Raw genomic sequence first — 14718 nt, 5'->3', positions numbered from 1 at the left:
GTGCAAAATGCAAGATCATACATTTAAGGGCCAACAAGAAGAATTTTTGCTATAAGCTGGGGATTTATCAATTGGAAGCAACAGAGGAGGAGAAAGACCTGCGTGTATTGGTTGATCATAGGATGACTATGACCCGTCAATGTCATGTAGCCATGAAAAAGGCAAATGCAGTCCTAGGATGCATCAGGCAAGGTATTTCCAGTAGACAGAGGGAAGTGTTAGTAGCATTATACAAGGCACTAGTGCAGGGGTGGGCAAACTATGGTCCAGGGGCCACATCCGGCCCTTCAGGTGTTTTAATCCGGCCCCCGAGCTCCTGCCAGGGAGTGGAGTTGGGGGCTTGCTCCACACAGCTCCTATGCGCAGGGACAGCCAGGGGGCTCCACATGCTTCCCCCACCCCAAGCACCACCCCTGCAGCTCCCATTGGCCAGCAAACGGGGCCAATGGGAGCTGCAGGGGCGGTGCCTGCAGATGGGGCAGTGTGCAGAGCCGCCTGGCCGTGCTTCCATGTAGGAGCTGGAGGGGGGACATGCCGCTGCTTCCGGGAGCTGCTAGAGGTAAGCACCGCCCAGAGCCTGCACTCCTGACCCCCTGTTGTGCCCCAACCCCCTGCCCTGATCCCCCTCCCGCCCTCTGAACCCCTCGGTCCCACCCTCCTGCACCCCAGAGCCCTCACCCCAACCCCCTGTCCCAGTCTGGAGCCCCCTCCCGCACCCTGAACTCCTCATTTCTGGCCCCACCCCAGAGCCCACACCCCAACCCCCAATTTCATGAGCATTCATGGCCCACCATACAATTTCCATACCCAGATGTGGCCCTCAGGCCAAAAAGTTTGCCCACCCCTGCATTAGTGAGACCTCATCTGGAATACTGTGTGTAATTCTGGTCTCCCATGTTTAAGAAAGATTAATTCAAACTGGAACAGGTGCAGAGAAGGGCTACTAGGATGATCCGAGGAATGAACAACCTACCTTATGAGAAGAGACACAAAGACCTTGGCTTATTTAGCCCAATCAAAAGGAGGGTGAGGGGAGATATAATTGTTCTCTCTAAATACATCAGAGAGATAAATACGAGGGAGAGAGAGGAGTTATTTAAGGTTGGGGTTAATTTCAGGAGTGAGTGAGGTTCTGTGCCCTGCAATGTCCATGAAGTCAGACTAGACACGATGGTCCCTTCTGAACTTAAAATCTATGAGTATATGACAAGGGATATTTGCATCAGAGAGGCCAGAAAGGAGAAGGCTGTAATAACCAAGATGGGTTATGATGAACGTGTGGACAAGCATTCTGCCTGCCTGGATAAAGATGGAATTTCAATATGTTGTGGAAGAAGAAATGGCAGGATTTGATTAAATGACCTGAATCACACCACTAGCTCAAGGGAGAGGAAAATTTGAAGCCTGAAGTGCCTTTGGTTTGTGATGTGTAGTGGTAACATGCAGTAAATTCAGAGATACCACACAAGCTACATCATATGAAATCATGTGACAGTGAAAACATTTTGTCCCATTGAAAAAAATTGAGATATTTTCCTATAAATCTCACAAAAATATATAATTCCTATGATACTTGTGAAATTACTGTGGTTGTCACCACTTTATGTAGAAGATTTAGGGCATATGGTAGAGAAAACAGTGGGTTACACAAAGAGCACTGGAATTTCTGCAGAAGTTTCTGAGTATTGGATTGACATGGTGCAGAATACAACGATGCAGAAACTACAACACTGTGAAAGGGAGTGATTTAAGAGAGTGATTTGGAAGCAAGCACAGTTTGTACAACTGCTGCCAATGCTCTTTGATGTCATCATAGAAAACGTGTGGCAGGAACCTTGGATGATGGCAAGGCAAGGCATAGCTGTGTAAGGATGTCACTGACAGAGATGAAGAGAGAAGCAGAAAACTGGAAGCGCTAGAAGTCAGCGGTGTGATGCACAGTTACCCCCACAACCATTCAGAAAGAAGATAGAAAAAGGGAAATGGTCTGCCTGTTGTCATTATGGCTTATTGCTTTTAATTTTCTTTTCATGGATAAGATCACCTTTTCTTGATTCATTTAACTATACTGCTACAATCCCAGGTACTTAGTAATGTATTGTGCCTCCCTCCCACTTATTCCTCTAGTGAGAAGGCTCTTTAAGACATTATGATGCACAGTAACATGCTACTGGGACTCGCAACATTTCAAATGTATATGTTTGCCTGCTAATCTGCATCTAGTCAGTTTATGTTATGTAAGCTGTTTAGGTTCAAGGGTGTTTTAGTAGCATAGCTTATTGGGGACTACATTTTCTCCAGGGTACAAGCCAAGCTCTACATCAAAGCCTGATTGAGCAGAAAATATGTGCTAATGTTCACAGCAGTACTCTATTATAGTATAAGTATGCTTGTAAATATTCACTACATGTTATTACGCCATTTGAACCAAGAATATTGCAGGGTTAAAGGTCAGCCCTAATGCTCTCTCAGGAGGCAGCAGTTTTGAATATAACCAAATGGGATAATGGTCAGGAATACCCAGAGGGGGCAATGTAGCACATCGTAAAGAATTGTGCTGTGAGTTTTAAGTTTTCAGGACAACAAAGATGCCAACGGGATGGCTCATAAGCAGTCATTATTAATGGAATGACAAGGCTAATGTTAAGCAGGATGTCTTTACTATAATAAATCTTGTCCCTGTGCCATTAGTAGTCCTTACAACTGCAAATAGCAGTTAGGTTGTAACCTAACATGGCAGAATTTTATCCTCTCAATCTCTAATGTATTTTATAATGCTGTTAAAGTCAGGAATAGCAACTGTTTAAGCTCACTTAATCTATGAGAAGTTTAAACACGAATTTTAAATCCAAAATCTGCTTTGATATTAGTTTCTTTTAATTAAATAGAAGATCTGTTTAGAAGTAGACCTTTTAAAATATACACTGTGCTGTATTAGAAGGTGGGAGGAACATTGTTGAATTTAAAATGTTAAACATATTCCTTCAGATATAACTCTTGAATTCCTGGGGAAAAACAGGTGCTTTTTTCATTTTAATAGAAAAACTGTTTCTTTTTATTACATCAATCTTCTGTTGTTCTAGTACTCTTATTATACCAGTCTAAAAAAGAAAATTCAAACAGTATTCTTTATATTTTAAATAAGTATTTTTTATAGTTAAAGATTCTCTCTTTTAAAAAGGCTCTCTTTTTAAAACTGTGGGTCAGATTCTGATCTCAACACAGTGGTGTAAATCCAGAGTAAAGTAAATGAATTTATTACAGAAGTATAATAAACTCAGAATCTGGTCCAAAGGAATTACATTATTTTCTAAATCATTCTTCAAAATGATTTACAGAGCGAGCATACCCAGGTATGCGTATATATACAATAATAATTATAATTATAATAATAATTTTCAAAGGTTAAAAACAAATACATTACTACAGCACAGCAATAATTCACCTTAATGTATCAAGTGCAGTGAACTTAAATACAGTACATGAAATGAAACATTCAAATGGAAGCTGAATTTTAGCAAATTGTTGAAATATTTTTTTAAACAGCTTCACTACAGGCCATCCATTCTACCTGCTTTGCTGGTTTTCTCCTGACCTCCTGAAATCTATAGAAATCTACGGCTCATCAGTTGTAACTAGTACACCTGGCATCATTGTAAGGTGCACTTTGCTGGACTAACCTGGTATATTAGTCAGGAGTCAATATGTTATTCTACAATATGATAATATGTTTCTGAAATCTGCCAGTCCGGGAGAGCTGATTAACTGTGGATCGAGCATTATTTTCCCTTTGAATAGAAAGCTGCCTTCTTGGCTGCCTGGTCCAAAAAAATCCACAATCTAATAATCCGTGAGCAAACTAGACTCTGGAGAGACCCCAAAATGTTGAAATTGTAACTAGAGATAGCCCAAATATACAGATACAGATTATTCCCCAAGGCAGAGGATGTTCAGAGCCACAAAGCTGGCTCAGCCCAGTTGTGACATTTTAAATCCAGATCTGAATCCAAACTTCTTTAAAGTTTGGGATTGTTCAGGCCTGGGATATTGGTTCATGTACATCTCTAGTTAAAATAGCCTATGATTTCAGTTACAGAGATAAAATAGTCTAGTGCAACATTTTTTTTTATTTTGGACAAGTAACAGCAACCCCTACCCTCAAAAGTAACAAACAAACTCAAATCAAACCATACCACAGAGAAACTTTAGGTCCAGTTTGAATTTTGTATAAAGAATAGTGACCTTAATCAGAGGGTTTGGTTTTCCATGACATTGCAATGAATGTCTAATTATTTTTTTAAAATTCTGAAATGTCGCCTGTTGCCTTGCCAGCTATAAACCACAATGGCAAAAAACATGTGACATGTTACTGTAAACCCAGATAGTTACTAGGTCACAGTTTTAGAACTAAGAGATTTTGGTCATATTTGAGTATTCTCAGGTATGTTTTGCAGCACAAGCAATTGTGGATTCAAGTTTTTGTAGTGCAGTAGAGTAGGCTGTACTCTGGCCTACTTGTCCAGAAGATAATAATGGTACACTATTTTCCAGAGGAGAGTGAGTATTAATTCTCTATTTAATATGCTCCACCTTCATCTTTGCAAAATCATTCATACTTAGAGTGAACCTAAATGAACCTCTTGAATAAACAGAACTACATAATTGGTTAGATGTACTGACATTATCTGAGCATGGGGGTTCACAGAGACATATGCCTCAGACGAAGTGAGTACAGCTTCAACTCAATGAAAAGATTGTGTGGATAGAGTAATTCTGTTGACTCTTTGTAGTCAATACTAGCACTGTAACACAAGAAACTGATTTCTTTCAACTATAAAAACACTTTTTGAACAGGATATATAATTAACCCCTCAGCTACTAGGATTGGGATCATTTGTTTTCTTACTATGAACAGGATGTTTGTGACACTCGAACACACTAGATATCTAACATCTTTATCAAGAAGGTACATTAACCTAAAGTTGTGTAGTTAAGAAGTAGCTCTGCTGTGCCTTAAAGCAAGTTGCATAAGACTCACATCCGCCCACACACTTCCCCCTACATCATTAAAATAATATATTGAACACCATTGTGTCCAATATACTGGATAATGCCATTTACACATGACAAATCAACATTAAATATGGGAATTGTACTAATACATACGAACAGTACCCATCTCTTTTCTTACCCCAACAGCATGTGTAGGTAACACAGTCCTGGAATTAGTATCCCCCATGCCAAGTAAAAATAACCTTATGGACTGAGGACCGAATTCATCACTGCACCACTGCAGACCTGAGCTCAGAACAGGGTCTGGGTTAGAGGGGGCTTTATGTTACCTTTGAAACTCCACTATGCTGGAGGTGCCAGGGCAGTATCGTAAAGGCTGAAGTACCCCTTCCCTTCCTGACCACCAGACCATCCTGCCTCCTATCTGCATAGACTGCCACAGAATTTCTCCCTCATCATGAAGAGACCAGGTTGATTCTCTTGCATGCCAACGGTACTCAAATAAGGTATGCCAATATGGGCAGCACATCATTTACACTATCCATACCAGTAAGGCCTCTGAACATTATGCTTTCTGCATATCTCTCAATCTTCTAAACACAACATTTCAGATTCTTACCACTGGCCTTTGATTTTGCAAATACAGTTTGGCACCTGCAAGTGGTTGCAGCTGCACAGAATTGCAGGTTTAAATATTAGGAGTGAAATGTCTAATTACCTATTATAGGTGGGAAATGAGGGTGAATGAATTACTCTGAAATGAAAATTTGACCCTAAATGTGTAGCAGAGACCTCCAAAGGTAGAAACAAGGGCCCAAATTGGTAGCAGTCACTTTTTCCCATGCTTACATACAACTGTGGTGCTACACCATTGGAAAGGATACATCTGTGGGTGCAGATTTTTTACAGCCTTACGTGGATGTCCAATGGGGAGGTGTGGCACAGATGACTGCACAAGGCTAGAAGCCATAGTAGTGCTAGTGTCGCAAAGTGAAGAGTTGCCACCTTTCATGGTTTTATCACGAGTTTAATAATAATTCGTGTTATTCTTAAAGTGTCGGTTTCTGGAGTCATGAGATTACATGAGACTCAATTTTCATTATAAGGATAGCAGGTAGTTACCCATATTTTAAGGTTACCTAACACTTTCCAAAAGATTCTTGCAGCCTTTTTTCAGAAGCTAGCTGTAAAACCTTCATTGTTTGCAGCAGGCTTTTGATTTTGGGCAGGGAGAAAGTCCTCAGGCTAGGGAAGTGCCTTTTCCTTTTCCCATTACATACACATTCAAGTTTAGCTGAGTGATAAACTACTAAAAAATACACTTTTATTCTCTGGGGGAAGAGAACCCCAGAAAAACTGTTACAGTCAGGAAAAGGATGCAGCGATTGCAGCCAGAACCAGAGTTGTGGCTGGGCAGCAAATACAAAGCATGCAGATGGGGGAGGGAGAGAGTAGAGCTGCTGAGCATTTCCGATTTTCCCACCCAAATGCAGAGCACTCTGCAGAATACAGAGTGCTTAAGAGGTCTTCTCTCTGGTGAGGTTCAACATTAAGATGTGACAAGCTCCTCATATACAAGAGTATAAATTATATGCAAAGTCTATAGTCTTTGTTCTGACAAGTGTCCAGAGGGAAAATGCTTTAGATAAAGCTGTAGCTTTCTATGTCATAAGGGTAGGGTGGGTAGCGTGAAGATTTTGTCAAAGGAGTTGAGCACAGGAGCACTAGAAATCCCAGCACTTCCTTTGTCCGCACCTTTTCCCCACTCAAATCTGTTGTCCTTATTTCATTGCCAGCCTGTCCAATCACCGAAAAGGACACAAAACTATTTCCAGCAAGGGAGCTAAATGAAGAAATAAAGTCTTGCTATTGGGGTCTGGGATTAAGCCACAGCTGAGTACTATCCATTCATATATCAGCATCAGTATATACATGCCTCCTGGAAGAAGATTGTTCATCTGCTGAATAATGCAGGTTTGTGTAAATATTCAGGTCTGGAGGAACAGCACTAGGGCTGAGAGCCAGGAATTCCTGAAAGCTAATCTCAGCTGTGACTAACTCATTGCACTGCCTTGGCTCCGTCACACCTCTGTCCCAGTCTCTCTAGCTGTAAAATAGGGGTGGTATTTATCTACTTGACATGAGCTGTTAGCTAACATATGTGTAGCATTCTACAAGTATAAGGTGCTTAATATTATTTTATATGGATGCACCAAAGCAAAATTTTGACTGACTGAAAAACAGTAAGAAAGACCACAGAGAACTCTTCCAAATAGCTCATCTGTTTGGCAAGTAAAGAGTAGCTTTGTGCCACAACCAAAATATAACAAGATCATGAATCAGTCATTCAAACACTAAGATCAGAAACTCATGTAGCAGTTAAACAATAATATACTGAATTCACTAATACTAATTATTGTGCCAACCAGGATTTCTACATATCAGACCAAATTCACCTAGTTTACTTATGCCAGCAGTTTGGCATGGAACTACTCATATGTGTAAACCAAGCCAGATTTAGGCCTAGAATATTATTAAAAATAGCTTAAAAAAACCATGTGACTTCATTTTCAAGAAAAATATATCATCTCACAGATAAACCTTCTAGTTCCTTCTGATGGTATGTTTTTAAAAATTACACAACAGGACTATTATTTTAAGGCCTCTCAATGGAAGCGTTCAATCTATCTGTCTAGGTACTTATGTGGCTCTTACCATGTTGGTCCAGTCTAGGACCAGAACCAAAATTATGGAAGCTAAAAGCATGTGTGTGTTGGGGGAAATGGGAAATAAACCCACTATTACCATCATATGCTTTAGAAACAGTCATAAGCCCTGATCTTGTGTTGAGTAACATGCAGATGGACGCCTGCTTTCATGTGGCACTAACTTCTATGCAGGCTAAGGAATCTGACCACATGGAGCACATTGTAAAATCAAGGCTACAGTGAGGTGGGTTTGTGATTCTGGCAAGCGCTGTACTTTCTGCACTTAGCAACGGTACGATGAACCAAGGCATACTGAAATTAAATAAGACACACAGAGTGGTTGCAAATCTCCATTAATAACAGTTGTCCATTAAAATAATTCTATAATTCCACAATCAAAACATCCTGTTTTAGTTTACTAGAGATTAACAAACTAATTCATTATTGTGATGACCCTGTGTAATTAGTGAATTTAAATCCCACTGATACAGGATAGTATGAATTTGATATTACAGCAATAATACTATAAACAAAGATAGAAGAGAGGAAATTTAAATTTTGGCTATCTTGTTGAAAGAGTTAAATCTATGTGAAATCTATTTTAATATTAGAGGACAGTTCTCTTTTACTGGCAACATGCTATTTAATTATTTTGTCCATACATCTACATTAAGTGGTTTAGCTGCTATACAGTAAATTTGGGATTTCATTTTCCCAAAGTGCTGTAACATGACTGTATTCCAAATTAAGTTATATTTTAATTTACATAGGATTCCTAAACAGTGACATCAAACCAAAGAAATATGCAAATAAGGCTTAAACATCAAACACAATGAAAATCACCCGGAAATGGTATTACAGAAAAAAATCCCAGTGATATTAATTAAAATTTGGAAAATAACTCACAGTGGCAACATTCCTATTGACATCAGTGGTTCAGGATCAGTTGCTGTTTGAATTTTCTGAACTTTTTTTGGAGACCCATCACTGTAGGAAAGACAAGGGGTTGTCTATTCACTCTTGCCAAACCACCTCCCATGCAGGCACTCTTTCATATGCACAAATATTTGCGGGATCAGGGCCTCAGACTCCAATCCTACAATTTAGCACATGGACTGACTGCTATACCCATGCAGGGTCTCACTGAAGGCAATACCAGTTGTTATTTTCTCCCTGTATTCACAAGTCTATCTCAGTTTTTACTTTTTAAAAATGGCACCTGCTAGAGTTCTGACCTCGTGCCATCTGACTCTGTAGTTTGTTCTCTTTCTCCTGTTGCTGTTGAGGAATTTATCTTTCTGTGGTTTTTGTCTTCCCTCTTTTCCTCCTATTCACCGCTAGTTCCTTCCCAATATCTCTCTTTTGCCCTTCAAACTCTACTCCCTCTCACCTCATCACCCCAGATTCCCCTGATCCCAAATGATCATCCCTCACCTTATGATTCTTTGCCCCTGCTTTCAGATGGGCTCCTCCTCATGGTTCTGTCTCTTCTTTAATCTACAAAGCAAGGTTCCGCAACTGATTCAGGAGACAGCTAACTTTAAGCCAAGCTCCTGCCACTCTCCCAACTCTGCTTTCAGTTCTGGCTCTGTGTGCCAGCTGCCCAAGCTCTACTCACAGCAGGGTGGGTTGGGAGCAGCAGGCACATTAAACCAGCTCTGGGCAAGTGTAGTTGCAGTCCCGATGGAACATAGTCAGAGATGCAACAGGATGCAGCAACAGAAACTCAGCTGCCAGAGTACTGCTGCGGCTTAAATCTTTTGAGCTGTCCTAATGGGGTCCCTGCAGTGTCAAGCATCTGTGTACCATGGAGGCTGCAAGGGAAGGATTTACATTCCTGAATACGAAAGCTAAACCTAGGAGTTCTGACTCCCAGTTCCTCCCTCCCCTCCCACTCCAACTCTAACCACGAGAGCACACAACCCCTGAGCTAAAAGGAAGATATGTTGGGATGCAAACGGGTGGGATGGGGTGAAGTCTCTGGATGTATTTGGACATCTTTATGATGGGCTAGTAACCCTGTACTTTATTATATAGATTGCTATAGGGTTTTGTGTTTCTCTCTCCCTCTTTCTCTCCAAAATATTGAGACAATTTGGCAAGAAATATTGAGGACCCTTTGTATCCCCTGATGGCTCACTTGGAGCCATCAGAACCGCTCCACTTTCAGTGGACCCTCCGAAGAGTCTCTAGAAGCAGCTTTGCTAGGTGGGCACAGTGTGCAAATTTAGCACCATCCTTCATGATTTACACCAGCTTTGCAGCTACCCTACATTATACTCCACCTTTCGCAAGTTACATGCTCCCTGCCAGGTAGTTTAGATTCAAAAGTATACTTTAGTCATAGTTTAGCTGCTGAGAACTGAATATGATCCAATGGGACTACTCCTGTGAGTAAAATTAGCAGGATTTGGACATTCATTACTCCAAGCATGACATTAAGTATTGTTTGAGTTTTGCAACAGTTTAAATTTGTTTGTATGACCTGTGAAAACTGTCTTTTTAACTACAGAAAGGTTGCCGCTCCTCCAACAAAAGGTCAAACAGTATTTCCAAGCAATGAATGTAAACAGTACGTATTTTACCTTGCGCTGTTTTAATGTTGCAGTTCTCATATATCCTTATCCTGACAAAGTCGAGCCTGAATAGCTATTTTGCCTGGCGCATAACCATATTTGCCTGGGAGGAATAAAAACAACACATTTTGGAATTCCAGTGGCATTTATTTAAAATAAAAACAAGTTAGGAGTAATCTATTGTTGGAACGTAGGGCATTTTAAAAGTATAGTTGGCTAGAGAATTAAAATAATTTAGCATTGAATATTAAATACTAGTATAGTACATTTTATGTGACTGGCAATTGACAAATCAGAGCCTAGAAAAACAAACTGTTGATCAAAAGCATAGTTAGTCTTTTTCAGCATGCTGCTTATGTAAATGCAACATCAGTATTAAAAATACGCCCTTAGTAATGTTTATCTCAAAACTGTAAAGTTCATCGGTTATTAGATATTGTTTTAATGCACACAGTATGCCTCCACAATATGGCAATAAGTCCCAAAGACGTATGTAAAATATCTTTTTTTTATCATGTCTAGATTTGTAGACAAAAGTAATCACTAAAAAGCCACTGGCTACAAAAACTGCAAACAAAATGAACCTTTTAAAAGCTAATGACTTAAGGGTGATTTTACAGACATAAAGTATGTTAGGGGCTTACACTATTTGTCATTAACACATATTTTGAAAGCTTGGCTAATATAATGTGACACAAAATTAGTCAAACACAATTCATGCAATATTGTTTAATTTTACTCCTCATTTAACGTGGTTTTAAGCAAAATCATTATGTCACATGATAACATTCACTTGAACAAGAAATAGTTTATAATGGTCTCTCCATTTAGAAATGAGTTATTATGAGCTACATGCTGAACACATTCTTAACTATGAAAACTATAAAGCTAATAGCTTAATCATATTTTGACAACATCTACGTACTTTATGCATTATTTACAAGAAAGATATAAAAATGAAACCACTGAATATCTCACACCATACTTCACAGTCATAGTTAACTGGTTAAAAATATAACACATTTATCTTCTAGTGGTTTTACATTTGCATAGGGATATTTGCATACCATGTTGTGATGTGCTCTTAATGTAAAATTTAACCTTTGTACTTTCTCTCTGATGTGTAAGGTATACTCATTAAGTTAAAAATAATGGTAAAAATAGTCTGCTAGTGAAATACAATTCAAGAATGATTCCCTTGAGCTGCAAGGAAAGGTGAAATACATGTGGGAAAATGTGTAATTGAATTTATTTCTTATTTTTTATATTTTCATTTTTACTTTTCAGGGACTGAGAGCGATATGACTGGTATTTGTCAACCATGTGAAGTACGCAAAATTTTATCTTAATTATTCAAGCCTCTAACATCCCCTTAATCCTGTATGAAAGGAAGGTTACATTTCAACATATAGATGTAAGCCTCTAAAATGTATGATATTAATTCCATGGTCATTTACTGTGCTTTGGGACTTTGTAAGAGATGCATAAAGCACAATTTATTTTGTTGTTATTGAACCTTGGACGAAGTTTATAAGCTTCAGATCTGATCCAATTCCCTAAAATTCAGATGCTAATTCTGATCTTTAATTTGAAACAAGACTAATAATATTGACTTCAATATCTGTCTAAAAAAACTGCCTAATTATTTTTCAATTACTTCTGTCTTGTTATGGCTAGGCTTTACACACTAAAATAACCTGTTTATTTCCAACGAAATACATGAATATTAAGGACTTGAAGAATGTATGATCCACCAGGAACGCGTCTTATACACCTAGGAATATATATGCAATATACAGTAGTTTAGCAGCTTGATTGCTCCAAAGTAGTTAATAGCTGTACCTTGTATTCCTTCCTTTCCAAAAATTCATCCATGTACTCCCTTGAACTCATACTTCTGCTACTGAGTTCTCCAATTTGTTCATACTCTAAAAACCCTTTGTGTAAAGAAATTCTGCATGAATCGCTTACATACTGTAATTGGAACATGTTTGTTTATTTTTTCCTTTTTAGGCAGATCTAGTGTTGGAGTTTCTCTACTCTGACCCACCAATGACCTCTAATGTTGACCTCCAAGGACTACTTTCTCTTTTGGTAAGGGATAATTCAGTCTCCTTGGTATGCCTCCTGGGCACAGTCAAAATTATGTCTCGTGATTTTGTGATGTAGACTACTGTCTACTAAGGACTGAACTAATACCACTATATTCAATTAATTCAGGACCTCAAGATGGCCTTGAACTATAGTCCCAGATGGTGAATGACTGTCTCCAGTTAGCTACCCAGTTCCCTGTGGAATGTGCACCTTTAATAAACACTACTATTTAAAAATAGACACAAAGCATATAAAATATGTAAATGTATGTATACATTTCGTAAAGTGAGTTATATTCCAGTCTCTAGTTCACTTTAGTATAGATAAAAATACATAGAGAATTCCTGGACAGTATATAATTGCTTTACCATCCTTAACAAACAAATGATTTGAAACGAAAATTATATCACCACAGAAAGTTTTAAATAAATAGTAACAGGCTCTATTTCCTGAGTAGCAGGTTCACTGTATATACTGAAGAAATGCAGTATTGAACTTTTACTCATTTACTATATCATCTGGACTCCTGCAATATGCGCCAGTGATTGCTCTTGTAAAGGTTCTTACTGAGGTAAATAAAACTGTAGAACCTTAGGAACATGCTATTATTACACCACACAGCTAAGCTGTACAGAACAGGAAATAACTCTCTGAGGGATAAATTACATGTGATGAGGGCCAAAAGAATACAGTTCCTATTTCAGGAAGTCTTCCAGGCAAAAGCAGAGATTTGGCAGTTTTAGCGTTCCTTTCAAGACAATACACGTACACCAAAAACATTATTCTTCACAGAGTACCCCAGAGGCCTTTCCAATCATCTGGATGCTCGTAGTTATTCCATTCCCTCAAATTCAACACAGATCTTCTTTATTAATTTTAATTCGTCATCAATAACCTGACAGGCTCTCTTTCGGCAAGAAATACTGTATTAACTGTTTCACTCACTGTGGCAGCTATTAAAAATGTGATAATGATTAGCAGTAATGAGGTCAAATAGAATAATGTGAGTATAAGTTGCTACCAGCGAAATATATAACACAAGAGGATTTATTATGTTCACTTGCTGAAATGTAATTTAAAAACAGGATATTACCACCTGCTATGCTGGCTCATAGGGTTATCCAGATCATTTAAGCATTTCCTGCTAATATGTTTATTTGCTTCTGGCAGATATTACCACTACTGTATTTCAAATAACTACAGTTAAAACAAAGTTAATTGTTGCTATCTACTTAATATAAACAAGTTTATGTAAACAAATCATGAGATAATTAGCTTCATCAATGATAAATAAAATGATTTGAGCATCAATATTATCTGGAGAAAATGTACAACAATATTTAGGATTGTATGCAATGAATCAATCTTTCTTAACAGCTAAACTTGTGATTAAGAAACCTTGTTGCCCCTTAAATATTGTAAGACCAGAGCTGTTGAAATACTGTCTTCAGATATGATAAACCTATAATAGATATAACCTTTAGACACATTGAGTGAAATGTTAAAACTTTGCCAATGCAAGAAATCTACAGATAATCTCATTATTCACCTATAACCTCTAAAAAGATTTAAGATTTAGATGTCTTTATATTACTTTTCAATATGTTGATCTAAATATAATAATCCCAGTGTTTTGACTGTAGTAACACAGAACAACCTGACAGGAACCTGGATGAAACTGTAGCTCTGCCTGATCTACAAAAGCTTTTTTAGATTGGGGAGATAAGAATTTAATACCAAAAAAAAGCTCTTTCTCACTTGGTTGAGCTTTAATTTTGAGCAAAAAAAAAAAAAAATTATGGATGCAAGGCCAGATTCTGGCTCCTTAGTTTGGTTTAAATCCACTGAAATAAGTGGATATTCTCATCTTTAAACCTGTATAATGTAGAGCAGAATTTGGTCCGAGGACTTTGAAATTGTTATACCTTGTGAAAAACTGGTTTCAAAATTGAAGTCCCTCTAGATAAAGGAGATATCATCCGGATTATTTCTTATGTGAAATATGTACTATAAATGGCTGTTGGCAGTTAATCCCTACATTACAGATCTTTTAAGTGTAAACTGCCTGACTAATATTTTCTATTGTTTGGCCTTTCCATATACTATTTTGAAGAATAATAACATATTAATTACAAATGAGCAAAAAGAGCAGTAAAAAGGAATAACAAATGAGTGATTGTTACAGGTCATGTTAAGAGCATAGAATGGATAGATGTTTTGGAAACAAACAGAAAAAATACAACTGTCTTTTAATTTTGTCTATTTAAACTAATAGATTTTAATTTATTTTATGCTTCTTTATGCTATCATACTTGCACATGTCTGTT

General features: G+C 38.0%; 1 long non-coding RNA gene across 1 annotated transcript in view; it reads right to left on the bottom strand.

The window, feature by feature from the left end:
- Nucleotides 1-9155: 9155 nt before the first annotated feature.
- Nucleotides 9156-14718, bottom strand: part of LOC122466585 — a 32519-nt gene continuing 26956 nt past the window's right edge. The window contains exons 2-3 of the long non-coding RNA XR_006292218.1: nucleotides 10307-10400; nucleotides 9156-9218 (exon numbers count right to left, since the gene is read on the bottom strand). This is a non-coding gene — a long non-coding RNA (uncharacterized LOC122466585). The remainder of the gene's footprint in view (nucleotides 9219-10306; nucleotides 10401-14718) is intronic.

Source organism: Chelonia mydas, chromosome 7, assembly GCF_015237465.2.
Source record: "Chelonia mydas isolate rCheMyd1 chromosome 7, rCheMyd1.pri.v2, whole genome shotgun sequence".
NCBI classification, from domain to species: domain Eukaryota; kingdom Metazoa; phylum Chordata; order Testudines; family Cheloniidae; genus Chelonia; species Chelonia mydas.
This window is presented reverse-complemented; position numbering and strand designations above follow the sequence as displayed.